The following is a 17,394-nucleotide window of genomic DNA, read 5'->3' as shown; positions in this document are numbered from 1 at the left end:
GTCCAGTATCCAGTATCTTAATAACATTCTCCGGCCTGAAATCGCTATTATTAGACTACACAATTCACATCATGGCCCGTGCTCTTACATCAGAGCAAATTATGTGGGCTGCCCTGCGTTTCTGCAAACGGGAGTTTTTTTGTGTGTTGGCTGTAAGCCAATAGTCTGGGGCCTTTCTCGTTCGGTGTTGTTTCGCCGGTCTAGAGCGGAAGAGCGATGACGCATCGCATAGTCATCCGGTCTGGACCGGAAGACGAACAGTTGTTGTAATGTTTTTACTGTAGGCTGCACATGGTGAAGTTTCGAGTAGATAACATTCGCGATGGCATCACCAGCTTTCACCTTGCACCTTGTCTATACAATAGACAACTGACTCTGCACTACTGTATATATGTGCATTACATGCCTCTCTTCTTTACAAAGATGGTCACAACCACAACATGCCCTGAGAGCACATGCAAAATAACTTATGGCTACTTTTAATGTGTATGTCTGTATGTTTAATAAAGCTTTATAGAAAAGTTTCAATCAAGACTTGAGTATTACCTATTCTGTTGAGTACTATGTTTACAATTGTTCATTCATGATATTATTACAATTGACCTTTCAAGTCTGCCTACACTTAGGTTATTTAGCTAAGAACCATTTTAATTACAATTTACTTCTAAGGGCAAATACTTTACTTACATATCTTCATATCAATATAATATCAAGATCCTAGTAGATAACCCACTGTGTCTTGGGTCTACTTATTCACCACCTAAAGGGAAGTGCAAAAAGGCAAGTCATGGCCTTTATCCAGAAACAAAAGTTGAACCCATTGCAGCAAAATAGCTAACATAACAGGAATCATCAGTGTAACTGCTTTAGCCACTGACCACTACCATTATATGTTATGACATATGTTATGGAAGCTGCTGCTAGTTGTTGTGAGCCCATGAGCTTACTGGCTATCCCGCTCTCATCTTTATTTATCAGACATTACCGTCCTACCAGTCCCACACAAAAACAAGCCAGCCAACACACATAAGCCAGGCTGGACCTGGCCTGGTTCTTAACTGCTTTCAGGAATGAGGACCATTTTCCTCGTTTCCCTATCCTTGTGGGGACATCTGGACCCTGTAAGTATAACAAGTGAAAACACACACACACACACACACACGCGCAGAACTGAGTGCTCCGTATTAGAAGAACTCTCATCAACTTTCTTCCTGCTCTAAAATCACCGTCATTTCTTTTCAGGAGATTCACACAAAGAAGAACTCTGCAGGTGCTCCCAGGCAGACGACAGGCCCCAGCTAGACCCCCCAAGTCACCTTTTGGGATGACATCACCTCCACCCCACACAGCGCTCGCTCCAGCGATATCCCCGGATATCCCAGGAGGGCGGAGCAAAAATAAAGTGGGTCATGAAACAGAAATGTCTACGTTAGCGCTGGTTGTTCTGACAGTGGTGTCATGCATTATAGACGGGAGATCTAATATTTAGAAAGGTTAAGAAGAGTGTTCCTGGCACTTCCTGTTAGCAGCACAACCGACTGGAACAGCTGAAACGAGGCCGTGCCCACGTGTATGTGAACGTGTGTGTGCGCATATGGGATCTATACAAACCACAACTTTTCAAAACGTTTGAAGCAATATTATATGGAAAGGAGATACTGTAGGACTACAATACATTCAAAAATGAAGATTCTGTAGTTCCTGCTTGCCTCTCTATGTTCTCTTCACTGATTTGATAGTTTCTTTGGAATTCTTCATGAGAGGAAATGAAGGTGTTCTCGCCATCCACACACACCACACCTTCACACACACACACGCACACACCACACACCTTCACACACACACACACACGCACACACACACACACACACACACACACATAAACACACACATACGCACATGTGCACACACACAAACACACACGCACATGTGCATACACACACATGCATCCACACACCACACACCTTCACACACACACACACACACGCACACACACGCGCACACATACGCACATGTGCACAAACACACACACACACACACACACACATGCATCCACACACCACACACCTTCACACACACACGCACGCACATGAACACACACACACGCACATGTGCACACACACAAACACACACGCACATGTGCATACACACACACACCCCAACACATATGTGCAGACCAGTGGCGGCTGGTGACTCAAAAAACTGAGGAGGACAGGAGTAGGGATGGGTAGGATTTTATCGATACCGGTATCGATATCGATACTGCTTAACGGTACTGATAGGAGGAGACGATCTACCACGCCGGCAATGGACCACACTGAACCGCCTGCGAACTGGGTCGGTCGTTTTAAAACATCGATGAAGAAGTGGGGCCTGGCAGACAGTGCGGCATGCGAGTGCGGTGACCCTGAACAGACAGCCGAACATATAATCACCACTTGCCCCTTGTACAGACCACCCTCGGAAGCCAGCCTCTTTGACCTAGGACCCGAGATGCTGGCATGGCTACACGACACCGAGTTGGACCTCTGACGTTACACGAAAGAAGAAGAAGAAGAAGGTACTGATACTTAACGATACTCTTATCGATACTACACTACCACTTTGGGAGTCAAACACGTCTGTTGGCCTTCATTTACATAGTGGACTGTCACTGTAATATAGTGATCCTGTGTGATACTTGTCAAGTCATTGCTGGTTATGGCTACTTTTGACACATTGGCAAGCTCACCTATGATATTTCTCTTTTCACCTGCATGCTTAGCAGGTATGAGGGTGTCTGATAACGTGCCTCTTGTAACTGCTGTCTGAGTTGTGGGGGCTAGTCTGATGATGCCTGTTTTAAGTGCAGAGCTAATTAAAACACTATAAATAGACCAGGTGATGAATGGGGTGCCAGAACACCAACACACTTTGGAGGTGGAGGTGTGTGTGTGTATGTGTGAGTTAGTGAGTGTGTGTATGTGTGTGTGTGAGAGAGAGAGAGAGAGAGAGAGAGAGAGAGAGAGAGAGAGAGAGAGAGAGAGAGAGAGGGGGGAGTGTGTGCTCCTTTGGGAAGGTTGAAAGCCACGTGAGTGTGATAGTCTGGTGTGGTGTGATGTGTGTGTGTGTGTGTGTGCGTGTGTGTGTGTGTGTGTGCTCCCATGTGTGTATGGAGGCATAATTCGTGCCAGCACAACTACAGTAACACTCAATGCCTTTACTGCATACCAGCTTTGCCTGAAGTACATGTACTGTATAAAGGTACTTTGGCAAGCTGATAACTGTGCGTGTGTGTGTGTGTGTGTGTGTGTGTGTGTGTGTGTGTGTGTGTGTGTGTGTGTGTGTGTGTGTGTGTGTGTGCGTGTGTGTGTGTGTGTGTGTGTGTGATATACTGGACAGGCTCCATGGTGTTAGTCTCGGTGGGTCTCTGTGGTAGATGTTTTAAAGAGCAATCCAAATGTCAGCAACATGGAGGATTAATGACCTCCACTTGGCAATTAAACCTCCTCTGGTGGAGCATGCTGCCTGTTAGGAAGACCAACCTTCACTGCTCACACTCACTCACTCATTCACTCACTCACTCACTCACTCACACACACACACACACGCATGCATGCACGCACGCACGCACGCACACACACATACACAAACACACACGTACACATGCTCACGTGCACACACACACACACACACACACACAAACACACACTCGTACACACGCACTCACACACACACACACACACACACAAACAAACACACACTCGTACACACGCACGCGCACTCACACACACACATACACACACACACACACACACACACACAAACAAACACACTGAGAAAAGCAGGTGTGTGACCCTGGTCCAGTCGAATCCAATGATCACAGAAAGGTCTTTGTGTTCCATATCCTTGTTGGGTTTGGTTCCTATTACATGGGGCAGATTGCTCCTATTCACTGTTAATAAGAGCCTGCTTCAGACATAAGAGGAACATGATTATTCCCATTGGGGAAGCGAATTTGCACAGCATGGGGTGCGTTTGGGACCACAGCTGTCAGTGTATTCAGCCTGCATTCTCTGAAGAATGCACAGACACACACACACACACACAAACTTAATAAAATACACATCTCCCATCCTGCATGTGTGCACTGATACACACACGCACGCACGCACGCACACACACTTGAATCCACACATGCTTGACTGACACATGGGTACCAGTCACACAGATTTTCACGAAAAAAACTTGAAGCTCTAAACTCCTTGACGGCATCAGAAGCATCTGCTGAATGTCTGTTGGACCCGTCCACCCAAGGACATGCATGATACACCTGCACTGTATTAATGTCCCAGTGGTGGAATCGCGACTGCACTACACTGTATGAGATTGGTCATATTATTCCTGTTCAAACGTCGGTTCCCACAGCAACCCCCCACTGGCCCTCTCTCTGAGGAGGGAGGTCCCTCTCAGCGCCTGATCAAAATTGAGCAAGGCAAAATAAATAGAATAACAGCCCCCCTGTCAGAGAGCGGCGGGTTGTGAGTGATATGTGCTGTTCTCTCTGCAGCTGAGATAATAATATGACGCTGTGGGGCCCGCCCAGGCACCCTGAGAGAACGGCCGGCCGTAATGACTGCCTGCCAGTCCACACTCTGAGCCCAAATAAAACCAACCACTGATGTTTCAGGGCCCAAACGAGCGAGGGAGTTTATTTAATTAACCCAAATGTTCCTAAAGAATCCCTGATGGTATAGCGACAGTGATGAATGGCGCTCCTGGAGCCATGCCTGTAGCCACGAGGCCACACCACTGCCCTGGGGGCATCCCATAACTTTAAAAACATGAGAGGTTACACATCCAACAGGACGCCTGAGAGAGAGTCTGAGGGGGAAAGATGGCATGGGAGAGTTAGAGATGACAGAAACGGTACACAGGGTAAAAGCTACAGATCCTTTTCAGAGGAACTAAGACCGGGTAGGGGAGAGAGCACATGAAGGACACAGTGAGATCTACAGACACAAGGAGACGGCGAGGGACGTGGTAGAGAGACTGTCCATCAGGGGCCTCTCCCCGTTGGTGAGGTAATGAGCTCGAGTTGGAGATGAGTCTCAATAACAACAGGATATCAGGGGAAGTAAATAATTAGCTCGTTAGGCTGCTCAATTTGTCCAGAAATGGGCAATTCCCAAATCAAAATTGCCGTGCCCAAAAGGACTGACATTCCATCTGCCTCTGCAAGGTTTAGAAAATAGAATTTCAACAATAAGCTTTGATTCCTTTGTTTACATGAATTACTATTATTGATGAAGTTAAGTTAAATTAAATTATTTGAAAATGGCCAGATCTATCTATTGTTGGAATTGTTAGGCAGAGGTTGAAGAGAGTTTCTGTTTTATTACTGCAAGTGTATGAATGTGAGAATGTGAGAACGGTTTGTCTGTGTTCGTGGTGTTCTGTGTGTGTCTGTGCTCATGAGAAATCAATAGCGTACATTATCAGAGCAGCAGAGTGGGCTGGATGACTCTCTATCTCTCCCCCGAGCTGGAGCGCACAAGAGAGACGGGAAATTAGGTGAAGGGGACTCAGAATTTGTGTTTCACATTTGGCAGTAGACAAAGCTTTTTTGTGCCTGCGCGCGAGTGTGTGTACGCGTGCGCGTGTGTTTATGCATACGTGCGCGTTTGCGTGTGTGCATGTGTGTGCATGTCCGTTTGTGTGTGTGTGTGTGTGTGTGTGTGTGTGTGTGTGTGTGACTAAGGAATAGTATCTGTGTGACTCACATGATATAGCCTATAGGTAAACAGGGATGGCAACGACAAGCTCAAAGGGCCTTGGCGCTCTCTTCATCTCTCCCTCTAGCTCTATATTGATCTCGCTGCTGTGTTCTCCAGGGGCGCTATTACTCTGAGACGAGGGGCTGTGCTCATCCACCTCCACATCACTGAGCAGGAAGTGTTTTTAGATCTATCTGACAAAGGGTGTAAGGGGGTGGAGGACACGCCACCATCTTGGATGGTAATTAAAGGATTTTTTCAGCCTTGAAAAAAGCTAGAACAATTCTCGCCACACACAGAGAGAAAGAGAGAGAGATTGATCGAGAGAGAGAGAGAGAGAGAGAGAGAGAGAGAGAGAGAGAGAGAGAGAGCGGCACAGCAAGAGATGGAAAAAACCCACACTGAGAGGGCGCGCTATAATCATACATGACAGTACCCTCATATCACTTGTCAACATGCGCCATGTTCCTAAAGGGATGCCGCGGCGTGGTGAACATGCATCACTGACAGCTGTGCTGCTGTTCCAATCAGACTGAGGTGTTGAGAAGCCACATGCCGTTTGATTCCGGGGCCCATTTACACCTCCATATACTGTACATCACCAATGGCAAGACTATTCCAGGAGCCGGTTCCCAAGTTCCCCTCGTACTTCCTTTTTCTGCTATAGGTGAGAGAGAAAGAGAGAGAGGAGGGGGGGGGGTGAGAGAGAAAGATGAGAGAGGCGGGGGGGGGGGGGGTGAGAGAGAAAGAGAGAGAGGAGGGGGGGGTGGGGTGAGAGAGAAAGGCGGAGGGGAGGGGGGGGGGGGGGGGGCAGAAACTCTCTCGTAGAAACTCATGAGTAGTGATAAGAGAGAGCCTGTGTGGCAGTAAAGTAAACTGTGTTTAGGAGCAGATGTCTGTGGGTGTTGGTATGTATACAGTAACTATACAGTACAATCAGCATATAGACCCTGAAGCAGCTGGCGCTGTGTGATAAGCCTGTGTTTCGGTGAGGCTGCTTTGGTGGTGCCCCCCTCCAGCACCCCAGCCCCCCCCCCCACCTGCACGGCCTCTGGTAGAGACGAAGGCTACAGGCTCCACGGAAGTGGAGGCTCGTCCATTGAGGCAGGGGAGGACAGTCCTCCTCAGTATTTGGAGAGAAGAGGGATTAAAATATAAATATGTGAATTTATTTATTCATAATTAATATTATCTCAGTTTTGTTCATAAAGCATAGTTACCCTATGGATAAAAACCCATTATTGAAATTCTAAAGCTCCAACGGTGACATATAAAACATCAAAACCCAGCATTTGTTTAAATACACCCTTTTGCTGAGGTGAGTGAAGTTTCAAGTTTATCTGACACTTGTAAATATGAGCGCCTCTCCTAAATAGGCTGACACCGATTTATTATGACGGCGAAGTGAATGGAGGGTGAAAGGACTGTTGTCTGGCATGAGCGAGCATGCGACAACAGGACTGAAAAGGGCTAGCTAGCCATGAGCCAACTGTTGGGTACTGCATTTGCTGTGCAATGTATTCCATTGTCCAGTTGTCAAAACAATTTGCCAATAAACTGTTTGAGAGCCAGCACACCTGTGTCCCCTAATCAAAAACATTTTTCATATATCACCTAACCTCTCCAGCATCTCACCAATAGCAATTATTTTCTCTCTTTAGAGAAGAGTACAATCCATTACAACAACTATTGCTTACAATATTTTATTGTTGTTTTGTAATATTTTATCATGAATATGATAAATAAATGCTGCATGTAGTTAAAGAAAGTGTTATTCAGTTTTTCATATGCTAAAATTGACTGTAAATCCACTTTAAAGCTGATATTTCAAATAATAACTGACTGAGGGAAAGTGCCCCCCGGCGCAAATGGGCGGTTTGCCTCTCTTCCTCCTGTCCTCCTCAGTTTTTTGAGTCACCAGCCGCCACTGCTCCACGGTGGCCCTCTCTCTCTCTCTCTCTCTGTCTCTCTCTCTCTGTCTCTCTCTCTCTCTCTCTCTCTCTCTGTCTCTCTCTCTCTCTCTGTCTCTCTCTCTCTCTCTCTCTGTCTCTCTCTCTCTGTCTCTCTCTCTCTCTCTGTCTCTCTCTCTCTCTCTCTCTGTCTCTCTCTCTCTCTGTCTCTCTCTCTCTCTCTCTCTCTGTCTCTCTCTCTCTCTCTCTCTCTCTGCGGGCCTCCCTCCTACACTCTCTCTGGGTCCCATAAATTGTGCCACAATCAATGGCTATCGCATTTGTCTTAATGTGGGTGCTCTCCTCCTTTGGACTGCGTTTGGAATATTAAATTGCATGATTTATTTCGTGTTTGCAAGCACTCCCTCATGGTTGTCAGGGTATATTTCTCATTCATTCTAATGCTGTTTTTATGGATAGCGTGGGCTAGCGTGTAAAGTAATACCGTTTGGGGGAAACGGGGGATCACTCGGGGACGGGACCAGGCTGTGTAATGCTGTGTATTGCTGTCAAACAGTTCAGGTTACCACGTGAACCTTTGCTCATCCTCACCGCAGCACGCTAGGCTGATAAAAGACGAGTTCTCCCTGTTCTCTTTTAATAAAGTTGGTGTTAGTGCCGAGAGCCCTTTGTTTGCATTCGGGCGGAGTGTTTGATCTTGTTTTGTCAGACGAGGCTCAGGAGGTACTATTGAACCACCTCTCTGAAAAGAGAAAACTTTAATTAATGTCTTGTTTTGTGAAAAGACTGGAGACTTGTGAACATGCCGTGTCTCTGAGAATGTGGCAGATTTGAAAAGAGAGAGACGGAGATGTGGCGAGGAAGTGAATTTAATATTGAAAATAGCGCAGAAAAAACACCTTGATCTTAACTTGATAGGCTACATTGTGAGATAGAAACATATATATAGTAGCAAGAAGTTTATCGAAGTTTATCGAAAGTTCTTAAATGATGCAAGTATTATGGAAAGTTCTTAAATGATATATATCTCTCTCTCTCCCTCTCTCTCTCCCTCTCCCTCCCTCTCCCTCCCTCTCCCTCTCTCTCCCTCTCTCTCCCTCTCATACACAGACAGACTGATAGACAGACATGCGTAAGGATCGTCCCTTTTAGTGCTTGTGCCTGTGTGGTGACAGACACAGATGAAGCATGCTGAAAAAGGGACAGTCTGGCTGTCACTGCGCTGAGTGGCGTTCCAGAGGAGGCAGCGGGCTGGCTCGCTCCGGCAGAAGCAAGACCAGACAGCGAGCGGTTGGAGACAGACAGAGCTCGGTGGCAGCGACGGCAGCAGCAGTAGCTGGCGATTCAGCCCTGTCAGTCAGCCCCATGGCTCTGCGGAGAGAGGGGAGCCTGGAGCCTCTGCATCGAACTCTGCATCACAGCCCCGCGTCGGGCCCATCAGATACCCCCAACGCTAACCCTGCTACGGATCACACACTGTCATCTAGACTCAATTATATCCCATTAACTGTGATCTCATTACTGCGACGCTGCCTTTGTCAAGCCAGGTTTGTGTCTCTCTCTCTCTCTCTCCTCTCTCCTCTCTCTCTCTCTCTCTCTCTGTGTGATCACTCGCTCTCTCTCTCTCTCCTCTCTCTCTCTCTCTCTCTCTCTGTGATCACTCGTTCTCTCTCTCTCTCTCTCTCTCCTCTCTCTCTTCTCTCTCTCTCTCTCTGTGATCACTCTCTCTCTCTCTCTCTCTCTTCTCTCCTCTCTTTCTCTTTGTCTCTCTCTCTCTCTCTCTCTCTGTGATCACTACTCAGCAGAGGAGGCTGGTTCAGCCCACATGTCCTCTACCCCTGCCTCGCTAAGCAGTGACTCATCCTGACGGTGTCGGAGGTCGTGGTCCCGGCACGCCCGAGCCTGGGCTCTGCCATCGAGGCTTCGGGCAACGTGATCCGGCAACCCGGCATGCAAATCAGCTGGCACCGAGTGTTCCTGCGTGCTTGTGTGTGTGCCACCGATGCAAATGCCCCCCCCCCCCCCCCCCCCCACCCTCCCCCAAAGCGTTACCTTTTCAACTCGGCTGTTTTAATTTTGAACTGAAAAAACTCCCAACTGGTATTTTCCAAAACTCAATATGGATAGGGGATTAAGAGCTCAGCCAAGAAGAAAGCAGACGAAAAACAAACACGCGCCGGCTTAAAACGCTGTAGCCTGATATACACTCTTCCCCCTGGAGCAGGCTGATGCCTCCACCGTTGGACAGAGATGCCTGAAGGATTGCTGGTTGTATTGACCCCATTGGACATCAGCCGCATGCTGCTTATCTGGCTGCCCACTGGCAGAGCGGTGACGAAGAGAGGCTGGGTAATGAGACAGCTCTCCTGGAAATGGACTGTGTGTGGCTTCTGGGAAACAAATGAGTCAGTCCATCTCGCACACCATGTCTATCTCCACAGGGGTGGATACTGAAGTTGTCTCCCTGATGACTCCCATAGTGTGTGGGTGTGTGTGTGTGTGAGTGTTTGTGTGTGTGCGTGTTTGTGTGTGTGTGTGTGAGTGTTTGTGTGTGTGAGTGTTTGTGTGTGTGTGTGTGTGTGTGTGTGTGTGTTTGTGTGTGTGTGTTTGTGTGTGTGCGTGTGTGTGCGTGTGTGTGTGTGTGAGTGTTTGTGTGTTTGCGTGAAAGGCTTGTGTACCAGAGGTCCTCTAGCTATAGCAACATGCAGCATCTCCATTTACTGCTCAGTCATAATGCAATCAGCACAACTGTAATGGGGAATATTGCCTTGCATATAACTCACTCATAACTCATTTGCAGAATTAATTGCCGCATTAGGCGCAGTCTGTCCCCGGTGGCGAGTGAGCTCCTGCGATAAGATATTTCATTAAGTTCACTTGTTTACAGCACATTCCATCAGAGGGACACATTCTTTTTCAAGAGCAGAGGAGAGCAAGACGGAGCTATGGCACAGGGTCAGAGGTCAGGGCAGGACTCAGCTGTACGGACCAGAACTGACTGACCCGGGTCAGAGGTCAGGAGAGGACTCAGCTGTACGGAACCAGGACTGACTGACCCGGGTCAGAGGTCAGGAGAGGACTCAGCTGAACGGACCAGGACTGACTGACCCGGGTCAGAGGTCAGGAGAGGACTCATCTGTACGGACCAGGACTGACTGACCCGGGTCAGAGGTCAGGAGAGGACTCATCTGTACGGACCAGGACTGACTGACCCGGGTCAGAGGTCAGGAGAGGACTCATCTGTACGGACCAGGACTGACTGACCCGGGTCAGAGGTCAGGAGAGGACTCATCTGTACGGACCAGGACTGACTGACCCGGGTCAGAGGTGCATGGTACAAGGTGCCATGACTAAGATCTACTGTACCTCCTTTGTTAGTCTATCGTAAGACCTTGCATGTCCGCAGAGCATGGATTTGGCCGGAAGGTCGCATTATGACTGAGCCAGTGTGCACCTTTCCTGAAGACACCCATGGCCACACCTCCGATGGCCAGAATACGAATACATCTCCCCTCGAGCAACACAGTCTCCAGTCCGCTCTGCCCATAGCTCCGTGTGGTGGTGAGCCTGCCCGTTTTATGATGTAAAACGATGAATAGGTCACGTTACTTGACCATGGTATAAGTGTCCAGTATGATGAGAAACTGGACGTCCCCAGAGCAGAGACAGTAGAAGGAGTGAAGAGAGGGGCAACCTGCCTTCAGATCAACAGGGATAAGACACAGTATCTAGTGTTGCCGGCTCCCATCAGATGTATCCCTTGTGAGTTTTACCATCCCTTCCTGCTGTAAGATAATAAAAGAAAAAGTGAGCATAGTGAAGCATAAATCAGGATTAAGATTAGTGTCACATAAAAGGTGTTTAATGTGTCTAATGTGTCTGCCTCATCATTCCTGCCTCTTTTCTTTTCTCTCTCTCTCTCTCTAGCGTCTTCACCCCCCACCCCCCCTCTCTCTCATGGACTGATCAACCCCCCCCTCTCTCTCTCTCATGGACTGATCACCCCCCCCTCTCTCTCTCATGGACTGATCACCCCCCCCCCGCCCCCCTCTCTCTCTCATGGACTGATGGCTTGAGAGAAGAACAAGAACTTTAGAGGAACTCAGTGCCCGTGTCTAGGGATGACCTGCCATCCAGGATCAGATCTAGCACTCTCACTGGGGCTCCACCCAGTCCTTCAGAACCCAGTCAAGCCAGATATATTATACTAGGCTAGGTCTCTCAGTACCCCAGGCCTCGTACTGTAGGCATGCATTGTGAAATTAAGAACACAGATGAAGATTAATATATATTAACTTGTTAATTAAGGAGCACATTGAAATTCACTTCAAATCTTTTGAAAATGTGCAAATATTTAAAATTCCACTCAGAGCTCGTTAAAAATGCAGAGCAAGCATAAACAAATGGATAAACAAAATACTGAAAAATGTTTGTGAGTGCGATATCTAATCATAATACCATTGACGATTTGGCAGGCTATAAATGCTCAAAACCCTTATATTGACGTTTTAATGAAACAAACCTATAGCTTTAGTCCCAATGGAGGTAGTGGCACTCTCACGCCCCTGTGTCTGAGCCTAGGGCACTGTCAAAAGGACAGAGTACCCCCTAGTGGTAACTCTACAAACTACACTCGGGAGAAGAACTATGGAGAGGGACTTTGTAAATGAATGTACCTCTGGATCACATGGAGTTGCCTTGAACATGGTTCTGTTCAGGCAGGCTATGGCTAGTCGATTAGTCAAACAGGGTTTAATTCATGAGGCTTGGGATTTAGACCATTCAAAACAAGCCATTCCCTGGGTTGTCATGCAGGCTAGGCTACAATGAGAGTGAAATACCTGCTGAAGATGATCATTCAAATTGTACTGTTTTAGCAACAGATCATCCATGGATTTCTGTAGAGCGGGAAAGAGGAGACTGGGCCTTTTACTGCAGTGGTTGTGATATTACATCGTGTACAAATGCATTGTCTTGATTACAACTGCACTCTCCTGCACTCTCAAAAACAGCCTGCAGGCATATTTTAACAATAATGTGTACTCTTATTTTTAAATAAAAGCCTTCAGAGAATTAAGAAAACATCCCTGAACACACCAGCAGTCAGCATGCCCAACAAACATGGTCTTCATCACTCTGACAATCGCTAGGCTCTTTCTCCCTCTTTCTAGACATTTCAAAACACGCAGCCTAGCTACAGTACTAGTCTCTCAATTACACACACAGACACACACACACACACAGACACACACACAGTCAGTTTGGCTGCCGCCTAGTCCCTTAATCCAGATCATTACTTAGAGTTTCCATAGGGGGTATAATGATGATTGAATTAAGATTCTGATATTGTATTAAGAGAACCCAAAAGAAAATACAATTTCAACATTTCACTCAATCTTATCGGGCAGCCGGCGCACACAGACGCCGAGATATCTTCCCGGCAGTGCCCTGTCAGAGGAGGGGGTCCACTGCGCTCTGGCGTCTGAGTGGCTGCTCTCCCCGAGTCTCATGAGGGCAGCAGGGGACAGGAGAGAGAGCCTCGGGCTCCGACTCCCTCCGATAAGACTGGAGCCACAGTGGGGGGAGCTTCAATTAAATTTATGAGCCAATCACATCGCCTCACTTAGGGTTACGATCGCTTCCTGCTGAGGATGGCAGTTATCCAGCTTGAACACTGAGCTTCCTCTCTGGTCTCTACTCTTTCATACGCACACACGCACGCACACGCGCACGCGCGCGCGCACCCACGCACACACACACACACACACACACACACACACACACACACACACACACACACACACACACCATCTCTCTCACTCTCTCTCTCTCTCTTACACACACACACACACACCATCTCTCTCACTCTCTCTCTCTCTCTCTTACACACACACACGTACACACACGTGCACACACACACACACACACACACACACACTGTCTGTCTGTGTCTCTCTCTCTCTCAAAAACACACAGACACACACACACAACCACACACTCTGCATCTTCCTCAGCCTATCCATCTTAACGATTTAAAGCCCTGGTGAACCATTTAACACCCCGCTGCTTGAGGCAGGTGGGCCGTAACTGCCCCCTTCTCATGCTAGGGCTCTAATATACAAACCCTATCATGTCAATCTGCCATGCATCTGTCCCACTGACTGCCTGCCCCCCCCCACACACACACACATACACACACACACACACGCACACACGCACACACGCCCCCACACCTCTCTACACTGCCACTTCATCAGCATTATGAAAGTATTGCACACACAAGCAAAATCTGCCCCCCACCCCTCCCTTTCCCCATCTTCAGCCTGTCTATTCTGTCCTCCTCCACACCTCCAGCCTCCGTGTTACATTCTTCATCAGTGAGGGGGGTGGGGGGGCAGCACACAGACGACGGCCCTTCCTGGCCGGGCTAGGAATGCCCCGCGACAAGTCAACAAACCTGACCCAGAGCAAAACTGTCAACACACCACAATGTGACGTCCCCTCTCACTGTGTGTGTGTGTGTGTGTGTGTGCGTATTATATTTAATCACCCATTGTCTTACATGTAATATGTTGAGTGGTAAACCGTATATGTAGACAACATGGTGGGTGTCTACTGGTGATCAGTTAACCCAGCGGGCCTCATAAACCAGACCATCTGGTGTTGTCTCATTAAAGATGCAGCTTCTGCCCTGGCTAACCACCCAGCCTGGGAGTCAGGGGAGACAAGGTAGCCTCTGGCCACTGCCTACTTCAAAACCCAGAATGAGTGCTCTGGGCCAGTGTTACAGTCTCATAATTTCTGAGTGCGGAAACTTGCAAGACACTGGTGGATTTCATAATTGGACCCTTTGGGAGCATATGAAATTATCTTTGCGGGCTATTTTGGTTCATGCCTCTCCAGCGAGGACGTTTTCGTGAGCTTATTGGTTAGGTTTCCCACATCATCCTGCAAACATAATAGTTGTGTTTATGAGGAGGTTTCTGCTCGTGACACATTTCTAAAGACATTTAAAACATTTAGCCCTTATCAGAGTGTCTGCGGGTGTGTTTTTTTTTCTGTTCCCCAGCACTTTCCCTCAAAGATATATTAGAGAATGTGAAGTGGTGTAATATCCTGGTAGCTCCACTCAGTGGCGTAACGCAAAATCTCGGGGGCCCCCAGCAAGGATTAGGCTGGGGCTTTTTGCAACGAAACAGTATTTCGAGCCCTAGTCCTAGACCAGGGGTTTTCAAACTTTTTGTGTATGTGGACCACTATTTAAAGGCCTAATGAAGAATTTTCGGGGACCACCTCATACGCACACCGTAAAAATAGGTAGGCTACAAGCATAGGCGATTTTACCCTCTGAGAGTAGGGGGGGCAACATTTTGACGTGAGAAAAAAAAAAACTGTTCTGCCGTCTCGTCCCATCTATTTACAAAGAATGCCAGTTGTGAACAGTATGCTAATGAGAAATCCGTATGACAATTCAATATGTACAACGCATCAAACTTCATCTAGACACCACGAGCATGTCAATATGACTTTATGACCGAGCACTAGGCCATACCCAACATCACAACATCAAACTGCAACTGCCTGCTGGTGCTAGCTTCCTCGCCGATGGTGATGTTGCTAGTGCTAGTGCTAGCTCCGATAGCCTCTGGAGCACTTCTGCATTCGATTGCACCTGCTGCGCTGTCATTTCGAGTGGTAGCTTCTTCATTAGCATTGCCAGATTTTTTTTTTTTTTATGAAGAAGTGGTCAATTGTTTTTATAGCTCTTTTTGCCATTATGAGCAGGTTGGCTAGTTGTAGCTTGTTGAGCACTGAGCAGTACAGTCAGATCTCATTTTTTTCGACGGACGAGTTGTGCCATTAGTGGATTATGAATATATATATATTTTTAAAGGTAGCCTAGTTTAAGTAATAAATACACTTTTAAAATTAATGATGATCTAACACAAACTGGTACAAACCACAATTATGTATTTAATAATTGTGTTAATAAGTAAAAAAAAAAAAAAAAAAAGTGTTTTTTTTTTTGTTTTGTTTTTTTTTAAGAATCTGAGCAGAGTTGGGCTGTCCAATCAGGGGGGGCACTTGCCCCCCCTGCCCCCCCTATAAAATCGCTAATGCTCTCAGATGCTCAAAGAAAGGCTAGCCTTATTCTATAGACTGAAAGAAGGTATCACTCCTCTACCACAGTTTACTAATCTCTGCACTACTACCCCAATTCCAAGGCAGAAACCCAGGATAGAGTGGCTGGGTGAATGTGGTCTGGACTCTGTGGAGGAGGGTCAGTGTGTCAGAGACATTGTAGAAGGATAGAGAACCTGCCTTGTGATCCAGATACACTCCTATTTTAGAGGATCGAGTGCCTGATACTTTAGTCTCAACTTTATCATGGTAGAAACTGTAACCGTCACCAGAGCACCGCAACATCCAAGACTTGTTATTTCCACCAAAATAGGTTTTGTCTTTTCTATTGATGATTTTATACGAGACTGCAATGTCAACAGTGTGACCACTCCATTCCACCTCCCAGTAACAGCGTCCAGACAGACTCTCTCTGCACAGAACCTGGGTGTAGCCAGGTTTAACTGATTCCGATCTTGCGCTATGCCTCGATCTGGCGGTAGGTGACGTCTGTGGATTCCGGCTCAGCTTCCTTCCTTGAAAAGCTAGCCGCAACAACAAGACAGGCTCGTGCGAAGCATTTGTTTGGGATCTCAACAATGACACGCTATTGTGCTGTTGCCAATTGTGGCAAAATCCGTAAACACAGTGTTTCCTGTGGAACTGATCTCTTGGTGTGGTGGTGTGTGAAAAAAAGAGTCCGATTTCGAAACCAAAGCGGGGGATCGGAGACCGCCCTTCTTCCTCCCTTGTTCCTCTCTCCTGTCCCCTTCCTATAAGTAGGCCTATAAAGATGGCCTAACTTATCTCGTAAGGCTGGTAAAGTCCTAGAGCTTAAAATGTAATTAATTACATGTAACTGGACGGGATAAAACAGTAACCACACAGGCACTTAATAAATCCTATGGTTTATAGACATATTTTAATCAGATGTATTGTAGGTTACCATTATAACAGCAGCTGTTATAATGGTAACAGCTGATGTTTTCTGTTATTTTGATTGGCATTTTTTAGGTAGACACAAACGGGGTAAGGCTGGGTTTGACAAGACAAAGCAGGCTAGTAAAGATCACACTCAAGGAGCTCGACTGTACCGTTAACATTTGGTCAGAGATGGAGGGCTGGTCAGAGGTGGAGCGCTGGTCAGAGGTGGAGGTCTGGTCAGAGGTGGAGGGCTGGTCAGAGGTGGAGGTCTAGTCAGAGGTGGAGGTGGAGGTCTGGTCAGAGGTGGAGGTCTGGTCAGAGGTGGAGGTGGAGGTCTGGTTGGAGGTGGAGGTCTGGTCAGAGGTGGAGCGCTGGTCAGAGGTGGAGGTCAGAGGTGGAGGTCTGGTCAGAGGTGGAGGTGGAGGTCTGGTCAGAGGTGGAGGTCTGGTCAGAGGTGGAGGTCTGGTCAGAGGTGGAGGTCTGGTCAGAGGTGGAGGTGGAGGTCTGGTCAGAGGTGGAGGTCTGGTCAGAGGTGGAGCGCTGGTCAGAGGTGGAGGTCAGAGGTGGAGGTCTGGTCAGAGGTGGAGCGCTGGTCAGAGGTAGAGGGCTGGTCAGAGGTGGAGGTCTGGTCAGAGGTGGAGCGCTGGTCAGAGGTGGAGGTCTGGTCAGAGGTGGAGGTCAGA

This window comes from Borostomias antarcticus, assembly GCF_949987555.1.
Source record: "Borostomias antarcticus genome assembly, chromosome: 10".
Taxonomy (NCBI): Eukaryota; Metazoa; Chordata; class Actinopteri; order Stomiiformes; family Stomiidae; genus Borostomias; species Borostomias antarcticus.
This window is presented reverse-complemented; position numbering follows the sequence as displayed.